Source organism: Mchenga conophoros, linkage group LG1 (assembly GCF_057382185.1).
Source record: "Mchenga conophoros isolate Kocher_MC1m ecotype Shallow Benthic linkage group LG1, M_conophoros_male_GT1.1, whole genome shotgun sequence".
NCBI lineage: Eukaryota > Metazoa > Chordata > Actinopteri > Cichliformes > Cichlidae > Mchenga > Mchenga conophoros.
Genome location: NC_140526.1, coordinates 28698016 through 28707291, shown reverse-complemented (window position 1 = coordinate 28707291; position 9276 = coordinate 28698016).

The window sequence follows — 9276 nt, the reverse complement described above, 5'->3', positions numbered from 1 at the left end:
CAAAAGATAATTGGACCAATAACATCAGGATGGTGTTTGTTGGAGTAATGCACTGTCATTCTAGTAATACAGAATGAAATGAGACTGTTTCCCTTGTTTGAGTACTGCAGTCAATTTGAAAGCAAATGAATCTAATGGTCCTGGAGTCCTTCATTTTGCACTTTCACCTGTTAATCTTAATTGTTTCCATGAAGATAGCAACAGGTCTAAAGATCCTAATCAGTGTCGATGCCAGTTTGTTCCGTAACAGCAGGAGGCTGACCTGCAAATGGCTGCAGGGAGCGCAGCCTGTGGTAAAGCTTTAATCAGTTAAGAGGATTGATCTGTGAGGTTACATACCTTTGTGAAGGGATTTTCTCTTTCACCATCATATTAGTGCTCTCAGGTCATTACAACAGGACTCACACATACATACAAGTTCATGAAATCTACATTTTAGCATCATGTTAAAAAGATAGATTTTTGTAGAAGAAACATCTCAAATAGTTTCATGAAATCTGGACATGTGGATTTTTGCTGGTTTGCACAACAGCAACAAAACGGCACAATATCTTCATTAACATGTTAATAGAATTTTAAAAAGAAGCACTGATTATAGTGTATGCCATTTATGGGACATGAAAGGGGACTGGCTGAGTGACTAACAAATGCAAGCAAGCTCTGGTCTCTGTCTTACTTGAGGAATCCTCGAGGCAAGCCTGAAGCGGAAGAGCAGCACGTTTTGCAGAGGGCTCAGTTTCCACTATTACTTTTTGCTTAACTTGATGTTCACATTTATGTAACAAGCACTTGAAAGCAACACAGAAGCCTTGTTTTCTATTTATAACTGTTAGTGTCATTGTCAGTGTGAACCAGGACCAGGATGTGCTGGTCGTTGAACTGTGCAGAAAGCGTAACCTTTCATGTTCTTAAAAAAACCTTTTTCTTTGCCTTTTTCGTTCATGATTATTTAAACAACCACAAATGCTGCAGGTCGCCACCCGTGTGACCTCTTATGGACTCTTACAATGTGTTGCAAATGGGAAATTGTTAAAAATAGCTATACTGTATACTGTTTGTGGTTGCAATTCTTAGAAAAGATATGGCAGCCACACCTTTTATTTCATTGTCTACAATAGACAAACAATTTATTTAATTTTTTTCCTTCAGTCCTAAAATGATTTTTTTTCTTTGTCGTGTTTGCTCACTAAAAGTGCCAGTACTACCCAGCAACTCCTGTGTCAGCACTTCTTTCTCTTGGCTGGTTACCAGATTAATCAGACAGACCACATTCTTGCCAGCAATGACATGTCTCCTTGGCTAAAAACCCTGTTCCCCCCCGTGTGTTCCTGTTTTATTGTGAAGGTCTGCGTCTTATGTGAGTGTTTTCAGTTTGCCTCCCTGGTCTCGTCATGTTAATCACTCCCAGCTGTGTCTCCCACCTGTGTGTAATCTCCCTGTGTTCTCTGAGTGTATTTAAGTTGTATTTTCTGTCTTGGTAATCGCTGGTTCGTCTGTGTTGTTTCCCCTCGGTCTCCCCGCGTCTCCCCGTATGTATTTCTCCGGACCTCCCTGCATCCTCATTCTGGTTTGTCTTATTAGTTTACCCAGTTTAGGTTTCCGGTTTCATGTTTTGTCGCCACCGCTGTTTGTACTCACACCCCTGTAAATAAACACTCATCTGCACCAGAGCTGCCGCATTTTGGGTCCTATTTCATATTCCACACGGCTTGCCCCGGCAAACCGTGACAAAAAGATGATTCAAGCAGGGTGCCAATGCAAATATATGACTTACCACGTAAGAACAGCAATGACTGTAAAGTGGAATTCATGGTAGTGAATTTGTGTGCATTTCTGTGGGTATTTGGCTACACAAAATGAAGGATTATGGGGAAATGCATAGCCTGATGAATGTGAATTCTGAAAGCTGAATGCTGATTGGTTAAAAAATGAACTGGAACACTGACTAACACAAAAAAAGCATCAAAGACAAAAAAGCAGGAAATGAAATGCTGTCCTGCCTGTTCTGAAAGTGCTTTTTTAACTTCTTTAACAGGATATGAGTTTAATATAAGTTTGTGTGGGGATGTATAGTGTATAGTGCTTTCTCTGTAAAGGTCAGTGTGTAGGTATAATACACTTTGCATTAGACATGATGGTGAGGACTTAGATGTTGTTGGTAAAGTAGACTGCTTACAGCTTTTAGCTCTGTTTCCAGCTAAATCGACAAACTGGACATTCTGTAAGAACGAGGATGTTTGTCTACAAGCAAAGAGCAGCGCACAGACATGGTGTGCTCACATCAGTCTCTGTTGTCTCTCATCATTCGCTCCCTCAGGCCCTCATTAGTACTCCTGAGGATATGTTTGCTTAACACTCTGGTAAATGGTCTCGTTACACTGCGTAATCTGCTGGTGTTATTGTTAAATAACAGATGCAGCCAAAATCCCACTTGTACCTCATGTATGTTCAAGTATTGTGGACGTGTTGGGCTAAAGAAATGTGTTGTAATGGTCTTCCTATTCATTTAAAATATTTTCTTTGCTTTTGCTTTATGCAAACAGTTTCCTGCAAAATATGTTAATTAACATGACGTTTTGTTAGAGCAGACATGAAAAAGATGCTCAAAGATGGTGAAAAAAGGGCCAGTTCCTCATTTCTTTTCTGTGCATAGTAATGAAGTCTGTCTCTAGGTCACAGACTCTCACACTCTCCTCCCACACAAGCATTATAGCAAGGTAATAGTTGTTTGCAAGAGCAGAGAAGCAGAGCTGTGCTAAAGAAGTCTCAGGCCTTCACATAAACCTAAAGACAGGCTGTCATCGGCCTTTTGATGAAAGACTGAATCTCAACGCATCACCCGATGCAATTTGCATGTGTACCTCAAAGTGTAGAAAGTGATGATCGTTCCCTTCTTGGATTTCTCGTCTGTGTCTGTTTCAGCTTTCTACACAAAACGCTGCTGCCACCTTACATCACATACTTTTGTTGCCTTCCTCTCCTCTGCACAGCCTACAGAATTCAGCTGCTCATGCATGATTAAGGCCAGTTATGCAATGAAACAAAGATGGATGGATTTCGTGCACTTGGTTGGGGTTTTTACCTTTCTGTGTGGAGTTTGCATGTTGTCCTTGTGCCTGAGTGGGTTTTCTTTAGATTTCAGCTTCCCACACATTAAACGCATCCATGTTAGCTAACTTGCAATTATCAATTACAATCTAAAATTGATCTAAAATTGCTTAGCAGTGGCCATGTGCTTCTCTGTGCTATAAAGAAATGTGCAGGACGTGCCCCACTATGCCCAATGTCAGAAGGGATATCCTCTGACCCCCAACTGGATTAAAAAAAACAACAAAAAAACCCAAAATCATTGTACTGATGGCAAAAAAAATAAAATATTGGATTTGGATTACTTAATAAAATCCTATCCTAGAACAAATGTGATGTTACCTCTGTCTGATAACTAAAGTTTACATAACAGTACTTCCCACCAGAAAATACAATGATGTTGCCCGGGTTGCCTTTTTCATTGCTATCATTACTATCATTTTTATACAACAATTGTTATTATTGTTATTTTACACAGATTATACCAACAAGATTTAAATGTTAACAAGGAGCATTTTGAGAGCACAAACCTGCTCACTGTCTGGGCAGTGTTTACTTTTAAGCCAATAGTATTGTAATTTTTATGTATTCATTTTGCTTTCTTTATTGTTTTTAAAGCAGTTTGCCATGTAGGAGTAAGTGATGAATAATTACTGATTTGTAGGTAACTGGATATAACTATCTTGGTCTTATTCTATAGTATTATCCTACAGCAGGTTTCTAACTAACCAGGTAGCTTGTATTATCCTGACAATACTTTCTTTAAAAATATAACACATAAACTCCTTGCTGGAGGTAATTAGTAGCTTTAATAGCTTTCTATTCGTTTACTAATTTATTTAACCCTTGGGGAGAACCAGACTAGCTGTGTTCCTCTGCATCTCTGCTTAGCTAAGCTATCAAACTGCTGGCATGAGCCTCACACTATAACCACAATGATTTGAGTGATACTGATCTTCTTATCTAACGCTAGAAAAAATATTTTTTTAAAAAGACTTGATGCCCTTGGAAAGGCAGGATTTCCTTATTTATTAATTTTTTTCTATAAAACCACCTGAGCTTCTTTGCAGGTACGCAAAACCTCACAATTTAAATGTGGACAAATAGAGAGAAAGTATTTATAATGTGTCTGCATTGCCTGAGGGTCTGTGGATGGATTTACCACGGATGATGGAATCAGTCCTCACTTGCCACTTCAGCATTTGATTTGTCTGTGGCACTTGATTTATCCACACAGTCACCCATTCATTAGCAGCTATATATAGAACACATCCAGGCATGCATGACTGCATACCGCACATTCACATAGCAAAAGCCTCTCTATTGATCTGTCCGTCATTACCGGGGCATTTACGTCAGTGGAGGTTCGCTCATTTCAACAGAAAGAGAAATGGTTCTGGTGAATAGAGGGGAGCACTGCAGGGTAGGCAGGGCACTCGCTGTCGTCTGGCATTATGTAACTACTGGACTATCCTATAGCCCATCTAACCCAAATCTACTGCAAACTCATATGAGCTTTTAAATGGATTTTTGGGTGAAGTCTGCACTGCCTGATGGCCTCATGTAATCCTCCCTGATAAGAATAAGGCAGACAAGGGTCCAACAGAAGAACCCTAATCCTTTTTCACTTGTATTTCTTTAATTATGCAATATATTCCTCAGCAGTGCAGAGGAACAGAGATGAACTGAACTGCAATGACCTATCCACTGAAAAACCTTGCACCAAGCTTTCAGCCCACACTAGGGTGTACTGTGGAGCATGTAGTGCAGCTAAGAAAATATATACGCATGTAAAGCACACTCTCAAGGCTCTAAATTACCCAATGAGCACACACCTCAGTTGGTCCAAGAGCTGTGGCATTCCATGGTACAGGATTACATGTTATTGCAAAACAAACCCGAGTTCAGTGTCCTCTGATAGAGAGGGATGAAGTGCAATCGACCTGAAACAACAGCAAGGTGTTTTTCCACCTTCCGGTCACATCGTGCCATAGTAGAGCAAGTTAATAATTGATGATTTACACAGGCCAATCAATCAGATGTCACAGACGTGCCTGTTGTGGCTAACCCTTACCCTTTCAAGCCTGTGTTTACGGTCACTGGAGAACAAGCTCATATTGACTTTCAAACCCCAGCATATCCTTGGAGGATTTGTCTCAGACAAGGACCCCTAAGCATTTTCTTGCAGCACTGGGCCTGTGATGTCATCCCAGCGATGCGATTGGCCAATCCCAGCAGAGGAATGTGAAACCCTTTTATCCAATAATTTGTATTCGAAGGTGGGATGATGCCAGTGACAGCCTAGCTAGGTGAGGCCAAGATTGGCCAGACGGGCTTCCCATTAACCCTGCCCCCCCCCCCCCCCAATGCTACATCGATCCGCAGATCCGCAGTGACAGACACACAGAGCCAAAGCAGGGGGGCTCAGAAAGCGGGGCGGTAAGAGCAGCTGCAGCGTTATTCACTGACAGCGAGGTGTGATTATATGCTAGTAATCTCAACGCTTTGGTTGGCTTCATAGCCCAGTATTGCTTCTCAACAACACACCAGCCACTCTGCCATGCCCCTGAATTTTGAGATATTATAAGAGAGGGTTTAGTTGATGGGAAAGCTGAAGTGAGATTCAGGCTCATCTGGGATCAGTCTTTAAAGAATGCTGGTGTGACAGAGGAAGCCAATTAATCCCATGCCCATCGCTGCTGTGACCCCGATGTGTGATAAGAAGCTTGATGCTGCGGCTGCCGAGGATTTGAGAGAGCTGCTAAAGTCAGACAATGGAAATGTGTGTGTGATGGAAAGTCAGAGAGGAAAGATGAGGATGATCTTATGTAATTATTCAAAATTAAGTCTTCTAACTGCACCATAACCCCTTTGGGCATAAATAAGCATAAACACATTTTAGATAAGATAAGACAAGACAAGACAAGACAAGACAAGATAAGATAAGATAGACGAGTTTAGAAAATCATCTGATTCAGCTTGTAAACGTGAAAAAAATCACACTGAAGGAGATGAATGCAGAAGTTCGAGACAGGAGAGAGTTACTGATGGCACAGGATGTCCTTGGTCTTATTTTAAACCCAAATATTATGAGTAATAAGACCTTGTAGACAGTAAAAAGACAGTGACGGGACAAAGGTGTGTGGTTGTATCATTATCACACATCGAGATGTCTGATATTAAACGCAGCTTTTTCATTTGCAGGTGTGTCATACTTCATATGGTTATCATAGTCCAGCTCTCCCTCAGTCTTCTGTGGACAGCATGCTCTTATCTCGGCTTTATGATCTCCTTCAGGATTTGTTCTGGCACTGCTGTGGCGTAAAACATGGTCAGCATCTGACTTTGACCTTGTTTGCTAATCTTTACGCTTTTATTGCCATGAAAAGAAAAAAAAAACAAACTTTCCACTCAAGTGTCATCAAACATTTAGCAACTTACCTTGAAATGAACCTCGTCTCAGGTTTATGGTGTACTCAGAATCCCGGCTCATTTAGAGGAATTATTTTAATCTATTAATAATCAACATGCTCTTGCTCAATACAGCGGTTACTCTTTTATTTGCTTTTGATTACTATTATGCAATAATATCCTGCCATACGGCTTCAGATGTTTGGACAGTGGCTTTTAATAATCTGTCTCACCTGAACCTGTTGAATACATTCAAACACATAAGCAGTGAATGCTTTCTGCATTAGTGCTGTTAAGAAACTTCCAGATTCCAGGGCCTCTGATCCTCTTACATCACCGCCAAACACCCAGTTTTATCTCTGACCCCATAACAAACAAATCCAATCACATCAAGCACACAGAACACACAATACGCACAGTGTACCTGCCAGATCACTTAATCATTTCACTTCAGAGTATCCCAAGAATGTACTATTTGTCATTTCTCTGGCGGGCGAGGAGCAGACAAAACAGGTTATATCACATCAGAGAACGGACGGCTCATACCCCCAGCAATCCTGCGTGTGAGGATTCTCCACTCACAGATGGTGAGAGAAAAAGAAAAGGAAAGGCAGATGGTCTTTTCCTCTCCTCGCATTTCATCGCACTTTTTGCTTCCAAAAATACAGCACTGAAAAGATGCTGATAAAAAAAACAAAACGATTACACATTTATGATCTGCAGACACGCAGTTCTAGTTTCTGACTTATTTAAAATCTATCTTTTGTGGAAAGCAGAGATTTCATTCTGACACACTTTTTGGTCATGCGGTTGATACGATGAATGAAATTTGTGTTAATTTAAAAATCACTAGAGATATCATTCTGCAATCTTTTAATTTCAAAGCTGATTTGATACTGAAGACACGCTTCACATGGTGTGGCCTCATCTTAGAATTGAACCACGAAATAAAAAGAACAGCCTGATTTTCATGCTAGTGGTGGTGGCACTATTGTGTCTTGCGTAATCGTACTGTCACATCCCACTAACAATCTCCGGCTGGAGTAAATCGTTTGAACAGCTGGATGAGAACTCATCTGTCCTTGACATGAACTTAAGTGTCGTTAAATATGCTCCTTTAATCCAGACTGAAGACAGACCGACAGTTCACAAACACTTGGATTTTCTAGCGTCAGTGGATTATTATTTTTATTGTTCAGTTTTATATAAACATACTTTTTTTATTGTGCCCTCATGTGGTTTTAAGTTGAAGTTTTTTCCTTTTAAATTCAAAAAAGTGCATTTGTTGACTTGTTCTGTGTTGTTTTGTTTTTTTTACAGCACCCCAAAACTACCTGTATGCATGAAATGTGCTTTTTCAATACAGCTGGCTGCTTTACCTTTGAGCAGCAGTGCAGCAGTGAAGTTCAGTTCAATTTAAACACAACAAGCTTTGGAAATAAAGTGATCATACACGAAAGGAAAAAAAAAGGTTTTAAAACACAGAACTACCTGTTCTGTCAAGATATGCAAGTCATGCCATTGCATAAACACATTTGCCCCTTGCACTGGAGACACAATGACAAACACTTCACAGCCTCTTTCACAACACTGTGAAATACCAGACTATCGCAGCGTTAGACAGTGTATGGATTATATAGCTGCTGTACACGTCCTGTGGTCATATGGTCATTTACAAGGGTGCGGGAGTTGAAACTCCTTTGTGAGCCGTTCTGCACCTTAGTTTGAGCTCCGGTGAGGCAGACTGTTATATAACAGAGGACACTGTAGTGAAAAGCATCAGAGATTAGTGCTGGTCAGTCTACCGAGAGCAGGACTTATTGCTTCTGTAAGCTGCGCTATGTAACGGTTTTTCACTGCACTCAGGCAGGGTAATCAGTGATTAATTAATCAATGCTGTTTATCAAGTGAGCGCAGCATTGCTCGCGCAGGCAATGCTCATGGCAGCGCACAAGTTTGCAGCATAAGCACTACACTCCATTGATTAATTCCTCGCAAACAAGTGACGATTTAGAAAGCAAAATATAGGCAAACAACCCCTAACCCACAGCTTGACCTCATGCTCTCACATGCATATTTTTGATAACATACAGCTGGTCCAGACTCTGCAACGGTCTGGTTTGGATATCAAACAAATGTGCATGCACGTATTTCCTTACAGTCCAAACATACCAGCCTGTCAAGACACCAGGACGTGCTGCACGACAAGTAGACAGGACAGAGGAAGGAGCACCGCCAAAAGGTAGCAGACCTGGGGAGATGCTGTGATTAGGCAGAGAACAGACACAGGTTTCAGGGAAGGCAAAACCAGATTTGTGGGGCAAGAGAAAAACTGGAAATGATTTTTCCTGTAGAATCAGCAGAGACTGATGTCTGGCATTTGTAAATTCACAAGTTCACGAACACCCTTACTGAAACAGACAATGAAAGAGAGCAATAAACCCAGAGGACATCCAAGGATGCACCACATGCCCACACATAAAAGGGTCTCTTTGTGCAGATGTATCTAGTCTGGTTGTCTGCAAACAATGACTTGATAGTCAAGGTTTGAAATGTGTGACCAAAAACTGTTTTCTCCCATTTAAGCAAATAGATTTTTTTTTTTAAGAAAAAAAAAGACAAATAACTCCTGAGTGTCTTGCTTAGAAGCAACAGTTTATTTCAGGACAGGCTACAGATAATTAACTCTTTTTCTTTTTACAAAATACAAGTGAGCAGGTCTGAAAATAACAGGGATTTTTTTTAAGAATGAGAAAAGAGTAAGAAAAGTGGCAGAGA